General features: G+C 36.7%; 2 long non-coding RNA genes across 3 annotated transcripts; both read left to right on the top strand.

The window, feature by feature from the left end:
* Nucleotides 1-1,371: 1,371 nt before the first annotated feature.
* LOC128030147 (uncharacterized) lies at nucleotides 1,372-22,086 on the top strand. The gene is made up of 2 exons (XR_008187840.1): nucleotides 1,372-2,149; nucleotides 21,731-22,086. It is a non-coding gene; the product is annotated as an uncharacterized LOC128030147 (long non-coding RNA).
* LOC128030135 (uncharacterized) lies at nucleotides 4,540-8,704 on the top strand. Of its 2 annotated transcripts, XR_008187825.1 has the most exons (6): nucleotides 4,540-5,061; nucleotides 5,479-5,569; nucleotides 6,453-6,582; nucleotides 6,701-6,785; nucleotides 7,337-7,464; nucleotides 7,585-8,704. It is a non-coding gene; the product is annotated as an uncharacterized LOC128030135 (long non-coding RNA). The 2 variants fall into 2 exon arrangements; XR_008187824.1 differs by lacking the exon at nucleotides 4,540-5,061 and having other exon boundaries at nucleotides 5,345-5,569.
* Nucleotides 22,087-22,873: the final 787 nt, after the last annotated feature.

The raw sequence follows: 22,873 nt of genomic DNA, 5'->3' as shown, positions 1-22,873 counted from the left end.
CATTGTTCAATGTAAAAAAAACATACTTTGTTAGTTTTAATAAATATATTTTTTTTAAATCAAGGAAATGTATCTGCCAATTTTTTCTTTTTGCTGTATCTAAAACGTACCGAACCGTACCGAACCGAACCGAGACACCAGTGAATCGTATCGAACCGAACCGTGAATTTTGTGAACCGTTACACCCCTAATATATATATATATATGGTCTCTGATTAATTTTTGATTTGACTGTATATCCTTCAGTTTTCATATACTTAAGTCAATTAAAATGTATTTTACAAGTTTTGGTTACTTTCTTTGTTCATTTTTTAGGTCCATGATTCATAATCTTTAAAGGGGGGGGTGAAATGCTATTTCATGCATACTGAGTTTTTTACACTGTTAAAGAGTTGGATTCCCATGCTAAACATGGACAAAGTTTCAAAAATTAAGTTGTACGTTTGAAGGAGTATTTCTGTTCCAAAAATATTCCTTCCGGTTTGTCACAATTTTCAGAAAGTTTTTTTCGAGTATGGCTCTGTGTGACGTTAGATGGAGCGGAATTTCCTTATATGGGTCCTAAGGGCACGTCTGCCGGAAGAGCGCGCGCTCCCGTATAGCAGAGCACTGAGAGGCTGAGCACAGACAATCACTGATCAGAGCGAGAGCGTCGCGAAATTTCACAAAAGGAGTGTGTTTTTGGTTGCCAGGGCAAGACAACCCTGCACAGATTACCAAAGAAAAAACAGCATTAAGGGACCAGTGGATGGAGTTTATTTTTACAGAGCATCAACGGAGTTGTGCAAGTGTTTGTGTTTGTTCCCTGCATTTCGAAGATGCTTGTTTTACAAACAAGGCCCAGTTTGACGACGGATTTGCGTATCGTTTATTTCTTAAGGATGATGCAATCCCAACGAAAAAGGGTCACGATCGTGTGTTGGAACCGCAGGCGGTGAGTAAAACTGCTTAAAATATCTCTGCCTCCTTGTTAGTGCTTCCGCCTCCCATGCCGGAGACCCGGGTTCGAGCCCCGCTCGGAGCGAGTTGTTGCTGCTGTTGCTCTCGTTCAGTTTCAGCCTCGGCATCTGATTCTGGATCATAAATAAACGGCTGAATCTGACTGTTAGCCATGGTTTGTTTTGGATGATGGTTTTCTCCTCAAGGTAATGTCACAGCTTCCAAACGCTCTCAACGCAAAAGCCTACTGGCGCTCGTGATTCTTTAGCTCTGCCCACACGTCACGCCTCCAGTCTGTCGTGTTTTTCTGGAAAAATCGGTACAGACTATCCTTCTCTTATGAATATAATAAAACTAAAGACTTTTTGGAGTTATGAAGGATGCAGTACTACTCTATAGGTACTCAAGATTAATAGGATATTGAGTGAAAACGAGCATTTCACATAATGCAGGGAATCATCCCGGGCTGACGCTCACAAGTCCGGGGTAAGTATATAGCGTTCTGTTAACAATCCAACCATGTCTACTCTGTGTGTTTCTCTGCACAGGCCCGGTGCACCCAGGACGCGATCTTGCCAGATGTCCTTCACTGCGACGCCGTCCACAGCGGAGGACGCGATCCGGGCCCCGGGCGACTACTTCTCCCCCTCCTGCCTTTGAGATCTCCATCCGGAACCGCTACGCTCCCCTCTGCGAGACAGGACGCGACCCTGTGATCATCGGAGATTCCATCGTCCGATACGTCCGTGCTACGTTAGCCGAAGGTAAAGTGCACACTCATTGTTTGCCTGGTGCTCGTGTTCTCGATGTTTCTGCGCAGATACCCGCGATCCTGAAGGCCGATGAGAGCCCCAGAGCAGTTGTGCTTCACGCCGGGGTTAACGACACCACGCTGCGGCAGACGGAGACGCTGAAGAGGGACTTCAGCAGCCTGATCGAGACGGTTCACAGCACGACGCCCGCGGTGACGATCACCATGTCAGGACCACTGCCCACGTATCGACGAGGACACGAAACGTTCAGTAGACTTTTTGCTTTAAATTAATGGTTGTTGTTATGGTGTAAAGAACAGAAACTGCTATTTGTTAATAACTGGAATCTTTTCTGGGAGCATGCTAGGCTGTTTCGCACTGATGGATTACAACCTAGCAGAATCGGAGCGGGGCTGCTTTCTGACAACATCTCCAGGACACTTCGCTCCATGTGACTGGTAAGTCAATTCTCAAATAACCATTATGATGAGTTTTGTTCCACCCACTTAAATGATAAAAGTACTTGCACTGTAAAAACTATTAAGACTGTGTCTGTTCCCCGAATAGTGAGGTCAAAATATAAATATAATGTAGGATCTAGAAAAAATCTTATCGGAATTAAACCAGAAAAATGTAAAGTAAATGAAAAAAAAACAATTTTTAAAGTTTGGGCTCATAAATATTAGATCACTTGACTGAAGTGCTTGACTGAAACCTGGCTATAACCAAATGATTATTTTGGTCTAAATGAGTCTACTCCACCAAACTACTGTTATAAGCATGAGCCCTGTCAGACTGGTCATGGCGGAAGTGTTGCAACAATATATAGTGATATTCTCAATGTCACCCAGAAAACAGGATACAGGTTTAACTCTTTTGAAATACTTCTGCTAAATGTTACACTGTCAGACATGCAAAAGAAATCTAATGTATCTCTTGCTCTGGCTACTTTGTATAGACCACCAGGGCCATATACTGATTTCCTAGAAGAATTTGCAGATTTCCTCTCAGACCTTCTAGTTAAGGTTGATAAGGCGCTAATCATGGGAGATTTTACAACCTGGTCTCACAGAATTCCGTGAAATGTCCACGGGTCCTTAACTCAAAATCCGTGAAGCCATCACGGAATTGCCCCAAATTCCGTGACCCGACCACGGATATTTCTCCAACGCAAGTCAATGACACTGACCTCCCGTGATCCACACACGGATACCCGTTTCAATGAAGGAGTACAGAACTCGCTGAACGGACGTGCTTTCTCGTTTGGAAACGCAACATTTGACGTATTTGTTTCTTTTCCAATATCAAATGCCATAATGACATTAACCAGACAGCTGTTGTAGTTATTGCATTGTCCTGTCATCATAAAAATTACGTTTGTTTCAGTTACAAAAGTCCCGTGATGGCACGGACCTCCACAACCTGACCTCACTCACATACTTACAAGCTTTTCGTCGACACTGTTGCAATGGCATGTAATTAACTTGGCATTTTTTCTCGTCCTGTCATCATAAAATCCAGTTTGATGGCGTTTTACACACATTTTGGCTATAGTCAGAACTAAAATCTGTGATAGGAGCACGGAGTGAGTCTGTGCTTAGATCATGGATAACTCTAACGCAAGTCAATGACTATCATCTTCCGTGGTCCGTACACGGATCGTTTCAGTGATGGAGTACAGACCTCACTCAATGGACGTGCTATCTCATCTGGAAACGCAACATTTGAAGTATTTATTTTTTTCAACACCAAATACCATGACCAACCTGACTGTTATTGTAACTATTGCATTGTCCTGCCATCATACAGATTCACTTTGATTCTGTTAGCCTAACTAAAATCTGTGATACGAGCACGGAGTGAGTCTGTGCTGAGATCACGGATAACTCTAACGCAAGTCAATGACACTCATCTTCCGTGGTCCACACACGGAAACCCAGTCTCACGGCAGTTCGTGATTTTGTCACGTAATTTTATCTATTTATTCGTGGCAGGCACACGTTTATTTCCTTATTTTCATGATTGCAGCACGTTTTTTTAAACTAATGCATTTCAACTGGAGGCATCTTTCGTGCATCAGCACAATATTTTCTGATTAATTATTATTATTATTATTTAATTTTTCACAGGACAACAGAAGAAACTCACTGAAACTTGAAAAAAAAATCGGAGCTTAACTTACTGTACAAACTGAGCAACATACTGTATTGCTGGTGAAAAAAACACATTAAAACTTTTTTAGCTGTAAAATGCGCAATGGTTCTTTTTTTACTTTTTCATTGATTTTTATTTTTTTCATAGGCCTAGATTTAATTTTTTTTAATTACAGAATTCAATATCAAGTCCTTGACACATAACTGTAACACATTTTCACATTAAGAAACAATTTAGTTTAAATAAAAAGAACAAAAAATATCTAAAAATAAATAAATTATTTATTAGCGATAGGCCTACAGATTTTTTTTATTTTTTTATTTTTTATTTTTTTACTTTAGACTCTAAAGTTAAAAGTTTTTATTAAGGCTATTGTAAAGGCTTCTTAAAAATGATGTCGCTGATGAGCCTCTGTCAGATTCTGTGATATGAATGTCCGCTAATGGGTTTAGAATGAGCCCCGCTCGGCCCGTGTTCTGGCTTACTGTAATATTTCACCTGTAATAAGACCGAAATAATATAATTAAAATAAAGAAATGAATGAACCCAGACAGCAACATAGTGTTGGCCCAGATCCGGCCCACATCTGGCCCGCATGAAATCCATGCGGGCCAGATGTGGGCCGAATCTGGACCAAAACTGCTTGCTGTCAGGGAATACATGATAACATCTAAATAAATTTTGATAGATTTAGCGTTATAGTTTTAAAAATATTAATAAACAGCAAATCAACACAGAAAGACCTAAATAATAATAATACATAATTAATAAACAGCGCCGCCCCTCCCACTACGCGCATCACGCGCTGTGCGTCAACCCCAAAGCGTCAAAAACTGAAGCGTGGTCAAGCGCCTCTAGCGTCACTGACATGAGATGTTTATCGCTTTGAAATCACGTTCAAGAAGTCTCATTCAGCACACATCGCGATACTTTCCATCAGTTTGCAAGAGCCGCAGGTTGGGTGAGTTATACAGTCTATGGTGAGTAGTAGTAAATATGCTCTTTTAATGCCTGTCCTAAAACGTATTCTGTCTTCTTTATTAATCAGATGAGCGCCTTATGTTTATGTATTACATCGGTCATCCGAGGCTGTCTTTGAGTTTCATTGTGTTTAACTAAATGAACACAGCTGCTAACTGGTTAAACTCTATCGGTCACGTGACGTGACGTGCCACAGACCTGGGATCCGTTTTATATTCATTTCAGGTTCAAAGATGTAAGTTGTATTTGTAGTAAAATCATGGTAACCATGACACCTAAAAAAGTAGGTAAAACCCAGTAAACAAGACATTTACCACAAGTTTTTTTGTTTGTTTGTTTTTTTACCACAGTAACTGTAGCTTTACTGTAGTATAGTAATAGCAGATTAATCACCAAATTAACTATAGTTGTACCACTGTAATGGTAGTGTTTTAATGTGCTTTTATATGACTTATTTCACAGTAATCACATTTACTGTACCATGCTTGTAATACCTTTTTAATGTAAAAAAAAAAAAAAAAAAAAAACATTTTTCCCATCTTGCAGTTCAATTCATATTTGTTTATATCTTAAATATTTTGCTCACAGATCACTATTAACATTCTGTATATAATTCTGTTTTATTTTCTTTCCCCTTGTATTAATTTTTTAGCTGAAAAGACGTAAAGTAAGCAGTCACCCCAGTGGTGTTTGTGGAGAGGTATTCCTTCAGAAATGGAGAAGACAGAAAGCTGCAGAGGCAGGTTGGTCTGTGATAGTTTGTCCCTTTTATCAAACATTCCTGTTGTTATCATTTGCACAGCATTTTGTTGTTTCTTAAACTGTTGTACGGTCCAAATACCCACACTTGCCATCTTTGCACATTTCCTTTATTTGGCCCAAGTGAGCATGAAGATCACAATGTGTGTCGATCTTAACATGACAAAGTTCGTTTCAACTTTGTATTTTAAAAGAAACTTCTAAATGTCTTTTCAATAGTCCCTAATAATACATTTTAATGCGCTTTTCTAGAACCCAAAGCGCTAAAATTAGCGCCCTATTAACCCTATTAAAGATGACAATTTATTTTGTGGTGCTTCTAATTAAGTGATAAAAAGAAGTTACAAATGATGTACAAAATAAATATACTTTTCTGTGCACAAAGAAAACATGCAACACTTTGTTTTACTACTAAATTAGTCTCAATTTCTAATTATTATAATTAATATTTCACAAACATTGGAAAGTTGCGTGACCTCTTGTTAAACCCCTGCAAAAAGTCTCACATTAATTCCAAAACATGATGCATGATGGGATACACTAAGCGTTGTATAGCGCTCCGGAGCAGTATTGGAGAGGTTTAGTGTGAGTTAAGGACACTGTGCTTTGGCATTATTAAGACCGGGGACAGTCTCATAGTCACGTACACACACTCTCAAGTGAATAAGACCTCAAGTGTGGGTAACTGGAAAGGGGAAAAGTCTTTAAAATGATCCCTAAATACAGTCCCACATCAAAGTCTTAATAATTCACTAATGCTTTCATGGTCTAAAAAATAATGTATGTAAGTAATGTATAAGTTAAAGTATATAGTAATGTATAAGTTGCATGTAATGAAATAATATTTCCTTTCTTTCTGTCTTACAGGATTGTTTGCAGATAATGCTGTTCTTCTTTTTCAGAAGTTTTTGGGGAGCCAACCCTCACAAACCTTCCTAAAAACTAAAAGAGCTATTACTGAGTCTCAGCGACTCTTGCCACGATCAGCTCTTCCCAGGTACATTTGTTTACTCATCAAATGCTCTGGTCTGAATCTTACTTTGAATTAACTTAATTATATGTTTAATGAGCAATATTGCTCATTGCACACAGAGTAAGATTATCTTGTTTCACAGAAGAGAAGGAAGACCAAGGAAATGATTTGCTCAGGATGAGGAATGAAGATGGTCATCTTGTGCTCAAGCAAACAGAAGTCCTCTGGTATGAGTGTGTTATGTGTTACAGGACTTTATGATGATTTCTCACAGGACTGGTCATGTCAGCCGTAATTATTCTTTCCAATGTTTTTATATTTATTTTATTTTATTTGATACAGCTATAATAATTATAGCATGTTAGCAAAGTTTGACTGGAACATTTTTAATCTAAAGTTTTAAAAAAACACCAACTGTTATTCTTAAAAGCATACAAGTGTCATAAAAGTGGTTTAATTGATATAAACACCAATTGACATTATCTCACTGTTTTGTGAATGTTGTGTTATAAATTGTGAATTGATAGTTGATTGGTTTGAAGCCAGGCCTTACACTGCACAGACTAAAACACATTTGTGAGAGAAGTCATTAGCTCTGGAGAAAGACTCTAGAGGAAGAAAACACATTTACTGCAACAAAAGATGAATTCTAGAGTCTCTGAGAAGTACACATGCTAATGGAGTCTCATGGGCAAGTCCTTTGCCTCTGTAACTTTTTCTAAATTCTTGCATAATGAAATTGTTTATTGCAGTATTTTAACAATTTTACTTTGTACAGATGATCTCATCAACCAAATGAGGGGTTTTGACCAAGTGATGCTCTTGAAAGGAGTGAAAGAAGAGGATGTGGTAAATTGTCTTCAGAGAAAAAGCTTCTCAAAAGATCTTAAAACAGCTTGAATAATGGTAAGTGTACAGTACTACAAGGGTCATAGTTACTCACCCTGCTAAAATCACACAGAACATAAGATGAGCTCTATGTCCATTAAACAACTTCATCTGGATTGTTTGTTTCACTTTGACCAGGTCTGGGATCTTAGGACTGGGAGATCTCACTTGCACCCAGTTAACCTCCATAGAGAACATTTATCAGAAGCGCTGTCTGGGCAGGGCAAGAAACATCATCAAGGATGGCTCTCACCCTAACCATGGACCTTTCACCCTCCTTCCATCCGGCAGGCATTACAGGAGCCTACGCTCTCGAACTAGTAGACTCAGGAAGAGCTTCTTCCCCGAGGCTGTGACACTCCTGAACACCGCACCACCTATCTAACCTGCACCTGCACTGGTCACAGTACTTTACATACATGTATTGCACTACTCATATTTTGCACAGACTGCACATGGTTAAATCCATTACACTATAAACTGTCTAAAGCTGTTACTGTACAAGCACAGTAAACTATTTCTACAATAAATATAATTGCACTACTATTATTTTGCATATAATAAATTGTTAAACTATACTTTTGCACACTCATTCAACTGTATTTATTACCACTGTTCTCAAGTTCCTGCTATTCATAATGTATATATAATTCTTCTTTGCTCTGTTCATAATGTACATACAATCCCTACATTACATTCATATTTATACTCTGTGTATACTCTGATCAATATTGTATATAGCAACTCCACTGTAAATTCTGTATATCATAGCTTTACTTACTCTGCACTTTTATGTATATAAAACACTATATTCTGGGACTTCTGGTTAGATGCTAACTGCATTTCATTAGCTCTGTACTTGTACTCTGCATAATGACAATAAAGTTGAATCTAATCTAATCTAATCTAATATTCTGGCTGAGAACAAGCTACACCACATCAGTGCTGGATATCAACCAAAAGCTGTTTCCAGACACGAGAGAAGATCACGATGAAACCAGTTTAGATGTGTTGATAAGGAATCATTATTTTCTGAAACAGTATCAAATGTCTTATATGTATCACATGATCTGTATCACAGTTGACTGGATGGGACTGTGACTTTTAAGGACATTTCATCACTCATCTGTGTGAACTGATTAATATATGAGGTTAATGTATTTTTGATTATGAATAATTATTTTCCTTGAATCTTATTTGTCTTGATGCTACTTTATCATCTTTATAGTCTATGCTTCAATAAAATGAATATGACGAATATTGTGTTCTGAAGATTCTTGTTAAATACATCATTTTAGGTAGGCTCATATGTGTTTATTTTAGACTTGGAAAAACTACATAATCATTATTGGGATTATTTTTTACTTAAGACATAAAAATATTTGATCAGATTAATGACATCTGGGACATCAGTACACCAGAAAGTTATTATTGTTTATATTTAGTAACAAATGCCAATTGTTTTGTGAAAGAAAGGGAGTTACGAGATTAATTATTTTGCATTACAAGATGGTGCCATGGGCTTTATTGTTACAAACACTTAAGGGATAACTGAGAATGTAGCAGGAATGATCAAAGTGGATCTTGTACTGCATTAAAACCAAGAGCACACACATTACTGATGTCCAGCACATGAGGAGCAAGAGACAGGGTTGAGAGGACATTTTTACACTGATTTTTGCTAATTAGTTATTAGTAATATATGTATATATATATATATATTAGGGGTGTAACGATACGCGTATTCGTATTGAACCGTTCGGTACGAGGCTTTCGGTTCGGTACGCGGTACGCATTATGTACCGAACGGTTCGTTGGACTAATTAATTATATTTGCAAAATAAATAAAAAATTGTGAAATATAATGATATGCGTTCAACAAGGTAGCTCAATAACCCAAACGACGTAACAGGCAACGCCCCTGACACCCCCGAAGAAAAAAAAACACCATATGTTATAGGCTACTCAGTCAGGCGCTCGCTCACTCAGTACGCGCTGAAGGCTCGTTGCAAAATGGCCAATGCGTTTAACAGACCAGAAATATAAGATCCTCCAATAACCAACAGGTCTGGTGTTTGGGTGCACTTTACCAATCGATCGGGGCATCCGAGCAAGCACGGAAATCAAAATGGACTAGTACTGTACTGTATCGGAATTTCCTGAGCAGTACGATACAATTAACAGGCCTGCACGTTATTAGATAGAACAACTGTTATAAATAGAACGTATGCACGGGCAGTTTTGAAAACTCCACCTACTTTGCTCTTGGCATAGTGCAGCCCAAATCGCGTTGTATCTGAAGGGCAACGCTGAGCCCAGGGTCCAGCGCCGCGCGTACTGAGTGAGCGAGCGCGCTCTGTAGTGGAAAACGCAGGTTTTAAGAATATGCTTAATGTAATTGAGCCCCGTTACAATATTCCTTCACGAGCTAATTTCAGCCAGACCGTAATTCCTGCTTTGTGCCAAAAAACAAAAGCCCTATAGAGAACCAATTGAGTAAAAACACACTCAATATAAAGAGTTATAGAGTTCCATATAAAAAGTTACATCTTTGTATTTGTTCATAACTACTACAACAATAATATAAAATTTTAAAAAAAATTTTATAAGGAGCTGTTTTTGTTTTATACAGTATGCTACTAAGAAAACACCATAGAAGATGGGTAAAGAATAGCTCCATCATTGTTCAATGTAAAAAAAAACATACTTTGTTAGTTTTAATAAATATATTTTTTTTAAATCAAGGAAATGTATCTGCCAATTTTTTCTTTTTGCTGTATCTAAAACGTACCGAACCGTACCGAACCGAACCGAGACACCAGTGAATCGTATCGAACCGAACCGTGAATTTTGTGAACCGTTACACCCCTAATATATATATATATATATATATATATATATATATATATATATATATATATATATATATATATATGAATGAATTTGTCCTTGTGTAATAGTGAAGTATCACAATGTGTATACATTGTCCTTGATTACTGCTTAACAGTGGGGAATAGATAATGGCATGTTGTTGCAGGTTCATCCATTATATTTATTGATGTTTACTTCAAAAATCAAATAAATAATCTATTATTTTTATTATCAAAACATTTCTTTATAATTTTTCCATGTTTCATCAGATGGCCTCACAATGTCCTGTCAAAAGGTATAATAGCAATGATGTAAGAATTAGAAAACAGAGGACTGTGAAAACTGTCAGATATAAATGTGACTCAGCTCAGTTTGTTGTCCATGATGAGGAGAATACATATATGTAGGTTTTACTGCCCTTCTACCCCCAGGGGCCCAGTAGCACCCCCCGGAAGAGCCAAAAACTGTATATTTCAAATGGCTGTAAATCAGAGTCCAATTAACATATCAAAGCGAAAATCAGCATGATTACTACTTATGCTATGCTGATAAAATAATGTTGGGCACAGTTTTCAGAAATGAATGGAAAGGTGGCATAAAGGCATTTTACATATTGCATACTCTAAAATACTAAATTTCACCATGCCTCTCAAATATATCATAGTGGTTTACACAGTGAACATATTTATATGTCTAGTTTACCATTCAATATATTATTTCATTTCGTTAATAAAACTTTTTAAACTACATTACCCATTAGCCTCCATCGTTCTATCTATGGAAAGGGAATACTAGGCGCTGTTTTTTGTAGTTCATTGAAGTTATTCTTAGGGTTAGTGGATCTCGGTAAAAAGGTGATTTTTCTCAACATAGAAACACCCAATGTTGACTTAATATATTTACTAATGTGATAATAGCAGCAAAACATACTTTTGTAACATGATCCGCTGTTTAATATGGGTTAAAAGATAATCCAACCACATACAGTCCTGCGATGACAAGGGACATTCACAGCCAATGACATCAAAGCTGAGCAGCGTCATCACACTTCCTTAACCATTTATTGTCATTCATGAACGCTGTTTTCCGTTTTTCGGCTAAAGGGATAGATTGGTTAACAATAAATTAAATTTGCCACCTATTAGATAGTGTTTTATTAACGTCTACACCTTCTTCCAACAATAATGCAAATACAGAAATTATTGTTATTCAGCTTGACAACAATTTGGCAATATCGATGTGTACATGTGTGTGTACAACACGTGATGTGAACTGCACAGTCACAGTTGTATCTGATCTAACCAATAGATTCATTTCATTCAATTTAAAAGATACATTTATTCCTGACCAAAGACAAGAGCATTTACTAATAAAAGGAAAGAGTGAAATTATTAAGTTATTAAATTATTTAAATTTGTTTCTGTGATTTGCCTTGCTTTACCAATTAATCTCTAGTAATAAAAACTGAAATAAAGCATAATGAACATACATAATTTTGTAAGAGTTTTCCAGTATTTATTGATATGTCAAACTCATTTAAAGACAAAGTGCACATATTACTGCACTGTCACCAAGCTCGTTTTTAAAGAATAAAACTATGAAGAAAAAAAAGGCAGTTATGTTGTAAACGTTAACATTTTTCAGTGTGCAAATTCTTTTATTAAAAAACAAAACATTATAAATATGGTATATATCTTTCAGAGAACACCGTAAAAATATACATTTTCTTAAAAAGTGATACAACACAATGTAAATGTTTCAAACTCACAAAAAAACATCATGAAGACATGCATGTCAAGTGTGCAATATCATCTATAAAACTCAATCAGCAGAGCATCACGTAAACACTGATTGTCCGAACAATGGAAGAAAGATAAAGTGTTCAGGAAAACAAACACCTGCTACATAAAAATGCAGAAATATAACTTTAACAATAACATCATTCACTTCATGACTGGAACTAGGGGATTGCTGTGCATGAATATGTCCTTTACTAAAACTCCTGATGAGAACTGAAGCTTTTTTATGATAAAAGCACCAGAAGTAAAGTTTACTGTATGAAGCTTGACAAAGAGAACACAATGCTTTATCAATATGATAAATGCTATTTTTTTAACTATTGTTGTCATCACTGGTTCTGTATACAGTACAGTATATGGGTTGCTGGAAGGTCACAATGTATTCATTATAAGGTTAATTAAAACAAAGTTACATCTTCTGCAGAAATCAAACCACTGCAAAGTCTTGAGTCACTGATCCAGGAACCATTTCTCTGTGTGTGTGTGTGTGTGGCGGGGGTGGGGGGGGGGGTGGGGTGGAGTTAAAGAGGTGAATCCTTGTGCATGACGGAGAACTACAGTGTTATCTGGAAACAATCCTGTAAGACAGAAAGGATAGAAATATTATGTAATTAAATGCAACATTACTGTGTTTTTTTTAGACCATGAAAGCATAATCTGCAAAGATGCTGTATAATTAAATGTTAAATGCATCCATTATTAAAAGCAAGTCATTAATAGCAATATCTAGTCATGGAGATCACGTATAGTGGGAACATGAACTGATGGGGCTTATTTGAAGTAATTTAATGAGAAGCCAATGAACAATATAAACTTTCTGACTGTGTGGGGCAACTGATTTTCCAATATTGTGATAGTGTCAGATGAGATTTTCCAGGGGCTTGTACAATATCATACAAGTGTTAAATTGAATTAGTGAATTATTAAGACTTTGACGTGCGACTGTATTTAGGGATCATTTTAAAGACTTTTCCCCTTTCCAGTTACCCACACTTGAGGTCTTATTCACTTGAGAGTGTGTGTACGTGACTATGAGACTGTCCCCGGTCTTAATAATGCCAAAGCACAGTGTCCTTAACTCACACTAAACCTCTCCAATACTGCTCCGGAGCGCTATACAACGCTTAGTGTATCCCATCATGCATCATGTTTTGGAATTAATGTGAGACTTTTTGCAGAGATCTCACAGGAGGTCACGCAACTTTCCAATGTTTGTGAAATATTAATAATAATAATTAGAAATTGAGAATAATTTAGTAGTAAAACAAAGTGTTGCATGTTTTCTTGGTGCACAGAAAAGTATATTTATTTTGTACATCATTTGTAACTTCTTTTTATCACTTAATTAGAAGCACCACAAAATAAATTGTCATCTTTAATAGGGACTATTGAAAAGACATTTAGAAGTTTCTTTTAAAATACAAAGTTGAAACGAACTTTGTCATGTTAAGATCGACACACATTGTGATCTTCATGCTCACTTGGGCCAAATAAAGGAAATGTGCAAAGATGGCAAGTGTGGGTATTTGGACCGTACAACAGTTTAAGAAACAACAAAATGCTGTGCAAATGATAACAACAGGAATGTTTGATAAAAGGGACAAACTATCACAGACCAACCTGCCTCTGCAGCTTTCTGTCTTCTCCATTTCTGAAGGAATACCTCTCCACAAACACCACTGGGGTGACTGCTTACTTTACGTCTTTTCAGCTAAAAAATTAATACAAGGGGAAAGAAAATAAAACAGAATTATATACAGAATGTTAATAGTGATCTGTGAGCAAAATATTTAAGATATAAACCAATATGAATTGAACTGCAAGATGGGAAAAATGTTTTTTTTTTTTTTTTTTTTTTTACATTAAAAAGGTATTACAAGCATGGTACAGTAAATGTGATTACTGTGAAATAAGTCATATAAAAGCACATTAAAACACTACCATTACAGTGGTACAACTATAGTTAATTTGGTGATTAATCTGCTATTACTATACTACAGTAAAGCTACAGTTACTGTGGTAAAAAAACAAACAAACAAAAAAACTTGTGGTAAATGTCTTGTTTACTGGTTTTTACCTACTTTTGTAGGTGTCATGGTTACCATGATTTTACTACAAATACAACTTACATCTTTGAACCTGAAATGAATATAAAACGGATCCCAGGTCTGTGGCACGTCACGTCACGTGACCGATAGAGTTTAACCAGTTAGCAGCTGTGTTCATTTAGTTAAACACAATGAAACTCAAAGACAGCCTCGGATGACCGATGTAATACAGAGAGTAAACATAAGGCGCTCATCTGATTAATAAAGAAGACAGAATACGTTTTAGGACAGGCATTAAAAGAGCATATTTACTACTACTCACCATAGACTGTATAACTCACCCAACCTGCGGCTCTTGCAAACTGATGGAAAGTATCGCGATGTGTGCTGAATGAGACTTCTTGAACGTGATTTCAAAGCGATAAACATCTCATGTCAGTGACGCTAGAGGCGCTTGACCACCCTGCTAACACACGACGTAACAGTTACGTAACGTACTGGTAATTTTTGGTAATTCCATGACTTACCAATTGACAACGTAACTACGACGTCGCATGCCCGTAATTTTATTACCATCACATTACCAACTCACAACGTCGTCAGTACGTCCTTCCAACGTGACCAGATAACCAAGAATGTCCCAGATAGGTCCTCTATTGGTAATATATTGGTAACTTCATGACTTACTGGCAACGTAACTACAACGTCGTATGCACGTAATATCATTACCATATATTTTTTTTACGTTCTTTATATGCTCTCTGAGTATAGAGCCATTTAAAAAGTATAATTAAACTTCAGACTCAAGATTAAACGTTCCTTAAAGATAAAATATGTTTCTTTTCACCAAGTCAGAATATGGACATGCTTTTAATATATATATATATAATTACATCTTATGCCTAAAGGATCGGTTTTGATCGTTTTGTAAATGTTTTTGATGGTAATTTGTCAATAGATAAATGAAATAAAGTTAAGCTAATTAATTTAACCTAAAAATATCACTTAAACTATTTTGTACAAACATTTTTTTTTTCTGGGATTTAGCAATCCTGTGAATCACTAAACTAATATTTAGTTGTATGACCACAGTTTTTTAAAACTGCATGACATCTGTGTGGCATGGAGTCAACCAACTTGTGGCACCTCTCAGCTGTTATTCCACTCCATGATTCTTTAACAACATTCCACAATTCATTCACATTTCTTGGTTTTGCTTCAGAAACAGCATTTTTGATATCACCCCACAAGTTCTCAATTGGATTAAGGTCTGGAGATTGGGCTTGCCACTCCATAACATTAATTTTGTTGGTTTGGAACCAAGACTTTGCCCGTTTACTAGTGTGTTTTGGGTCATTGTCTTGTTGAAACAACCATTTCAAGGGCATGTCCTCTTCAGCATAGGGCAACATGACCTCTTCAAGTATTTTAACATATGCAAACTGATCCATGATCCCTGGTATGCGATAAATAGGCCCAACACCATAGTAGGAGAAACATGCCCATATCATGATGCTTGCACCTCCATGCTTCACTGTCTTCACTGTGTACTGTGGCTTGAATTCAGAGTTTGGGGGTCGTCTCACAAACTGCCTGTGGCCCTTGGACCCAAAAAGAACAATTTTACTCTCATCAGTCCACAAAATGTTCCTCCATTTCTCTTTAGGCCAGTTGATGTGTTCTTTGGCAAATTGTAACCTCTTCTGCACATGCCTTTTCTTTAACAGAGGGACTTTGCGGGGGATTCTTGAAAATAGATTAGCTTCACACAGACGTCTTCTAACTGTCACAGTACTTACAGGTAACTCCAGACTGTCTTTGATCATCCTGGAGGTGATCATTGGCTGAGCCTTTGCCATTCTGGTTATTCTTCTATCCATTTTGATGGTTGTCTTCCGTTTTCTTCCACGTCTCTCTGGTTTTGCTCTCCATTTTAAGGCATTGGAGATCATTTTAGCTGAACAGCCTATCATTTTTTGCACCTCTTTATAGGTTTTCCCCTCTCTAATCAACTTTTTAATCAAAGTACGCTGTTCTTCTGAACAATGTCTTGAACGACCCATTTTCCTCAGCTTTCAAATGCATGTTCAACAAGTGTTGGCTTCATCCTTAAATAGGGGCCACCTGATTCACACCTGTTTCTTCACAAAATTGATGACCTCAGTGATTGAATGCCACACTGCTATTTTTTTGAACACACCCCTTTCAACTAATTCAACTAATTGCCCAATTGCACAGCCTTAAGAGCGTGCATATCATGAATGCTGGGTCTCATTTGTTTTCTGAGGATCTACTGAACCTACTGGTAACTTGTTTGCCACGTAGCAATAAAAAAATATACGAAAAACCTTGATTATTCTGGTTAGTCACATTGTACTGCTATTATTTTGAACAATACTGTATATATTTAGATATATTTTTGTGGCAGTGTGAACTGGCCATAATGCTGTATGATAGGTGTGAGATTCATTAAACTTGATTTGCTATAATACATCTGTTCATAAGCTATAGCATATTATTTTCAATGAATTATTTGTAGTGGTTTGGTTAAGGGTGTGATTAGCTGAAGATTATTGTGGGATCTTGTGATTAGTTGATGAATGTGTGCATTGTTAATGATAATATTTAAATGCAATGTACTGAGTGCCTACTAAGACTTGCATGTTGTGCATAATGTTTTGACCCTGGATGCTTACAGAAGGGTATAGATATTTCAATATATGGAAATATATTTATTATTAATATATCTCAATCTATGTGCTTCTGTATGGGCTGAATGCTTTCATTCATATTTCGCTGTATATCCTGTTTTTATTAATAATCTGGGTGTATTACTGTTCATATTTGCTTGTTAATAAATTAACTGAATTCATTTCGAGTATGTATTCATCATTCACAGCTGCTGAAACAGCCTTTAAATTAGTTTGGGCATATGAGGACATAAATTAGGTTCAAGTGCTGCATGTCCGCCCATAGAATAATTATTAAAAAAAATGACCAACTGATTACCAGCACACGACCACCGATCCGCGACGTTGCCACGACGTCGCAGTTACTTACTGGCAACGTCACAAAGTTACGTTGTGGCGACGTATACGCACCTTTCACTTTTCCGGTTGCCACGACGTAACTAGTTACGTCGCCACGACGAAACTTTGGTCACCAGATTACGTCGCAGTTACGTAACAGTTACGTAATGTTGTTAGCAGGGCACGCTTCAGTTTTTGACGCTTTGGGGTTGACGCACAGCGCGTGATGCGCGTAGTGGGAGGGGCGGCGCTGTTTATTAATTATGTATTATTATTATTTAGGTCTTTCTGTGTTGATTTGTTGTTTATTAATATTTTTAAAACTATAACGCTAAATCTATCAAAATTTATTTAGATGTTATCATGTATTCATTCATTTCTTTATTTTAATTATATTATGTCGGTCTTATTACAGGTGAAATATTACAGTAAGCCAGAACACGGGCCGAGCGGGGCTCATTCTAAACCCATTAGCGGACATTCATATCACAGAATCTGACAGAGGCTCATCAGCGACATCATTTTTAAGAAGCCTTTACAATAGCCTTAATAAAAACTTTTAACTTTAGAGTCTAAAGTAAAAAAATAAAAAATAAATAAATAAAATAAATCTGTAGGCCTATCGCTAATAAATAATTTATTTATTTTTAGATATTTTTTGTTCTTTTTATTTAAACTAAATTGTTTCTTAATGTGAAAATGTGTTACAGTTATGTGTCAAGGACTTGATATTGAATTCTGTAATTAAAAAAAAAATTAAATCTAGGCCTATGAAAAAAATAAAAATCAATGAAAAAGTAAAAAAAGAACCATTGCGCATTTTACAGCTAAAAAAGTTTTAATGTGTTTTTTTCACCAGCAATACAGTAAGTTGCTCAGTTTGTACAGTAAGTTAAGCTCCGATTTTTTTTTTCAAGTTTCAGTGAGTTTCTTCTGTTGTCCTGTGAAAAATTAAATAATAATAATAATAATTAATCAGAAAATATTGTGCTGATGCACGAAAGATGCCTCCAGTTGAAATGCATTAGTTTAAAAAAACGTGCTGCAATCATGAAAATAAGGAAATAAACGTGTGCCTGCCACGAATAAATAGATTAAATTACGTGACAAAATCACGAACTGCCGTGAGACTGGGTTTCCGTGTGTGGACCACGGAAGATGAGTGTCATTGACTTGCGTTAGAGTTATCCGTGATCTCAGCACAGACTCACTCCGTGCTCGTATCACAGATTTTAGTTAGGCTAACAGAATCAAAGTGAATCTGTATGATGGCAGGACAATGCAATAGTTACAATAACAGTCAGGTTGGTCATGGTATTTGGTGTTGAAAAAAATAAATACTTCAAATGTTGCGTTTCCAGATGAGATAGCACGTCCATTGAGTGAGGTCTGTACTCCATCACTGAAACGATCCGTGTACGGACCACGGAAGATGAGTGTCATTGACTTGCGTTAGAGTTATCCGTGATCTAAGCACAGACTCACTCCGTGCTCCTATCACAGATTTTAGTTCTGACTATAGCCAAAATGTGTGTAAAACGCCATCAAACTGGATTTTATGATGACAGGACGAGAAAAAATGCCAAGTTAATTACATGCCATTGCAACAGTGTCGACGAAAAGCTTGTAAGTATGTGAGTGAGGTCAGGTTGTGGAGGTCCGTGCCATCACGGGACTTTTGTAACTGAAACAAACGTAATTTTTATGATGACAGGACAATGCAATAACTACAACAGCTGTCTGGTTAATGTCATTATGGCATTTGATATTGGAAAAGAAACAAATACGTCAAATGTTGCGTTTCCAAACGAGAAAGCACGTCCGTTCAGCGAGTTCTGTACTCCTTCATTGAAACGGGTATCCGTGTGTGGATCACGGGAGGTCAGTGTCATTGACTTGCGTTGGAGAAATATCCGTGGTCGGGTCACGGAATTTGGGGCAATTCCGTGATGGCTTCACGGATTTTGAGTTAAGGACCCGTGGACATTTCACGGAATTCTGTGAGACCAGGTTGGATTTTAATAATCATGTTGATAATACAAATGATACATTAGGACTTGCCTTTACTGACCTAATAAACTCTTTTGGAGTCAAGCAAAATGTCACCGGGCCCACTCATCGTTTTAATCATACACTAGATTTAATTATATCGCATGGAATCGATCTTACTGCTATAGATATTGTATCTCAAAGTGATGATATTACAGACCATTTCCTTGTATCGTGCATGCTGCGTATAACTGATATTAACTATATGTCTCAGCGTTACCGTCTGGGCAGAACTATTGTTCCAGCCACCAAAGAAAGATTCGCAAATAACCTGCATGATCTATCTCAACTGCTATTTGTACCCAAAAATACACATGAATTAGACGAAAAGACTGACAACATGGGCATTATTTTCTCTAATACATAAGAAACTGTTGCCCCCATCAAATTGAAAAAGGTTAGAGAAAAACATACTGTGCCATGGTATAACAGTAATACTCACTCTCTCAAGAAAGAAACTCATAGTCTTGAACGCAAATGGAGAAAAACTAACTTGGAAGTTTTTAGAATTGCATGGAAAAACAGTATGTCCAGCTATAGACAGGCTCTAAAAACTGCTAGGGGCAGAGCATATACACAAACTCATAGAAAATAACCAAAACAATCCAAGGTTTTTATTTAGCACAGTGGCTAAATTAACAAATTACCAGACGCCACCTGATTCAAATATTCCACCAACGTTAAATAGTAATGACTTAAAATAGATAACATTAGAAATACAATAGCGAATGTAGATTCTACAGCGTCTAACACTTCAGTTTCATCCATCGCACCCAAAGATAAACTGCAGTGCTTTACAACCATAGAACAGGAAGAGCTAAATAAACTTATCAATGTATCCAAACCAACAACATGTTTATTAGATCCTGTACCCACTAAATTACTGAAAGAGTTGTTACCTGTAGCCGAAGAACCGCTTCTCAATATCATTAACTCATCGTTATCTTTAGGTCACGTCCCAAAACCATTCAAGCTGGCGGTTATCAAGCCTCTTATTATTTAGATCCTAGTGTACTGGCAAATTATAGGCCTATTTCAAATCTTCCATTTATGTCAAAAATTTTTGAAGTTGTGTCTGCTCAATTGAGCACCTTCCTGCTTAAAAATGATCTGTATGAAGAATTTCAGTCAGGTTTCAAGCCCCACCATAGCACAGAAACTGCACTTGTCAAAATTACAAATGACATGCTCCTTGCGTCAGATCAAGGCTGCATCTCATTTCTAGTATTACTTGATCTTAGTGCTGCGTTCGACATCATAGATCAAGACATACTCATAGATAGATTACAAAACTATACAGGTATTCAAGGGCAGGCTCTAAGATGGTTTAGATCCTACCTGTCCGATCGCTACCATTTTGTTTACTTAAATGGGGTGTCATCTCATTTATCATCAGTAAAATATGGAGTGCCACAAGGATCCATCCTTGGTCCCCTTCTATTTTCAATATACATGTTGCCCCTTGGTAATATTATTAGAAAATACGGAATTAGCTTCCACTGTTATGCTGATGATACTCATTTATATATCTCAACGAGACCAGATGAAACTTCTCAATTATCTAAGCTAACAGAGTGTGTTAAAAATGTAAAAGATTGGATGACAAATAATTTTCTCCAATTAAATTCAGATAAGACAGAGATATTAATTATTGGACCAAAAAACACTACATAGAATCTTGTAGTTACAATCTGCAACTAGATGAATGTACTGTTACTTCCTCTACAGTCAGAAATCTGGGTGTTATATTAGACAGCAACTTGTCTTTTGAAAATCATATTTCCAATGTTACAAAAACTGCATTCTTCCATCTTAGAAACATTGCCAAGCTAAGAAACATGTTATCTGTTTCTGATGCAGAAAAGCTAGTTCATGCATTCATGACCTCTAGACTGGACTATTGTAATGCACTTCTTGGTGGTTGTCCTGCTTCATCAATAAACAAGCTACAGGTAGTCCAAAATGCAGCAGCTAGAGTCCTTACCAGGTCAAGAAAATATGATTATATTACCCCAATTTTACAGTCTCTGCAATGGCTACCTATTAAGTTACGTATCAGTTATAAATTATCATTACTTACCTATAAGGCCCTAAATGGTTTAGCTCCTGCATACATAACTAGCCTTCTACCACGCTACAACCCATCATGCACGCTAAGGTCACAAAACGCTGGACTTTTGGTAGTTCCTAGGATAGCAAAGTCCACTAAAGGAGGTAGAGCTTTTTCACATTTGGCTCCCAAACTCTGGAATAGCCTTCCTGATAATGTTCGGGGTTCAGAAACACTCTCTCTGTATAAATCTAGATTAAAAGCGCATCTCTTTCGCCAAGCATTCGATTAATGTATCTTAAATTGTTAGTGTAGTTGCATCCGATCAAATGTGCATTTTTATTCATTAGCTTGGGTTAAACTAATTTTAGTTTGTTGGATCAGCAGCTATGTTAATGATGTCTCTATTTTGTTTCTATGTTTTTGTCACGGGATTAGGATTTACACAAGCTCCAGTCTGGATCCAGAACACCTGAGAAGAGATGATGCTGACCCTCAGAGGACCTCAGATGATGCTAACCCTGAATCAACAACAGAACTAACAAATATTGCTACAAGTGTGACTGCATCATATAACAATTATTAATTAATAATATTAATAATGTTCATCGTCTAGCTGACTACGTCTTGTATAAATTTTTTCTAAAAATCCTGTCAAACGTGCACAAACTGACAGTCACCACCATAGGCTACTACTAAATATTGTAGAAACATAATTTTCTGTAAAGTTGCTTTGTAACGATTCGTATTGTAAAAAGTGATACACAAATAAACTTGAAAAAACTTAAAAACCACTCGTTATAAATCTCCTTACTGTGATATTTTCATGAATAGAATTTTCACATTTTTTTTTATCTGAAACGTGCTCTGATTTATATTCCAAAACCACTCATAAAATGCAGAAACACTCAACCAAGCAAAACACACATAAAACATGCACCTATTTGTAGGCTTCTGGTGGAGAATGAGAGGTTCAAGCAGTAACAGCTGAGCACATTTCACACAGGCTTCTAGATTCACTTTCGCCAAAAAGTCTTGTATGACTAAGGTTGAAAATAAATTATGTTTATAGTGAATGCCCCAATAAATGGTCTTATTTTTTTATGACTTCGTTTTAATCCAAATGTGTGTGCTAAGTGAGTGAACATCAAAGATCACACAACAGAAGTGGGCGAGCACACTTTCTATCTCTCTCTCTCTCTCTGTTTCCCTACCATTTAGTAACTTGTGCATTGTTTTACTTCATTGTTTTTGGCATATCCGACTGAACTACAAACTTTCCAGTGATAGAAGGTATATTCATTCGACAAGTTTGCGCATCTCCTCTGCTGTCGCTCAATACACTAAGTATGCTTTATCAGCTAGCACACTTCAGCTATACATGATATATTCATTGCATACATAGACTTCATAGACATCCTAAAACTCTAATAACTGTTGTTGTCTGTGTTTCTTTGTCTGAATAGGGCACTTATCACATGCTGTGTGGTATTGGCATTTGGTTTCAGGGCATTTTAATAAGTATAAGTACAGGAGTTCAGTATCGTGGCCGATACCAGGTGCATCTATACAGTATACAAA

Source organism: Carassius gibelio, chromosome A16 (assembly GCF_023724105.1).
Source record: "Carassius gibelio isolate Cgi1373 ecotype wild population from Czech Republic chromosome A16, carGib1.2-hapl.c, whole genome shotgun sequence".
NCBI classification, from domain to species: Eukaryota; Metazoa; Chordata; class Actinopteri; order Cypriniformes; family Cyprinidae; genus Carassius; species Carassius gibelio.
Note: the sequence above shows the minus strand (reverse complement) of the source record. Positions and strands in the feature narration are given on the sequence as shown.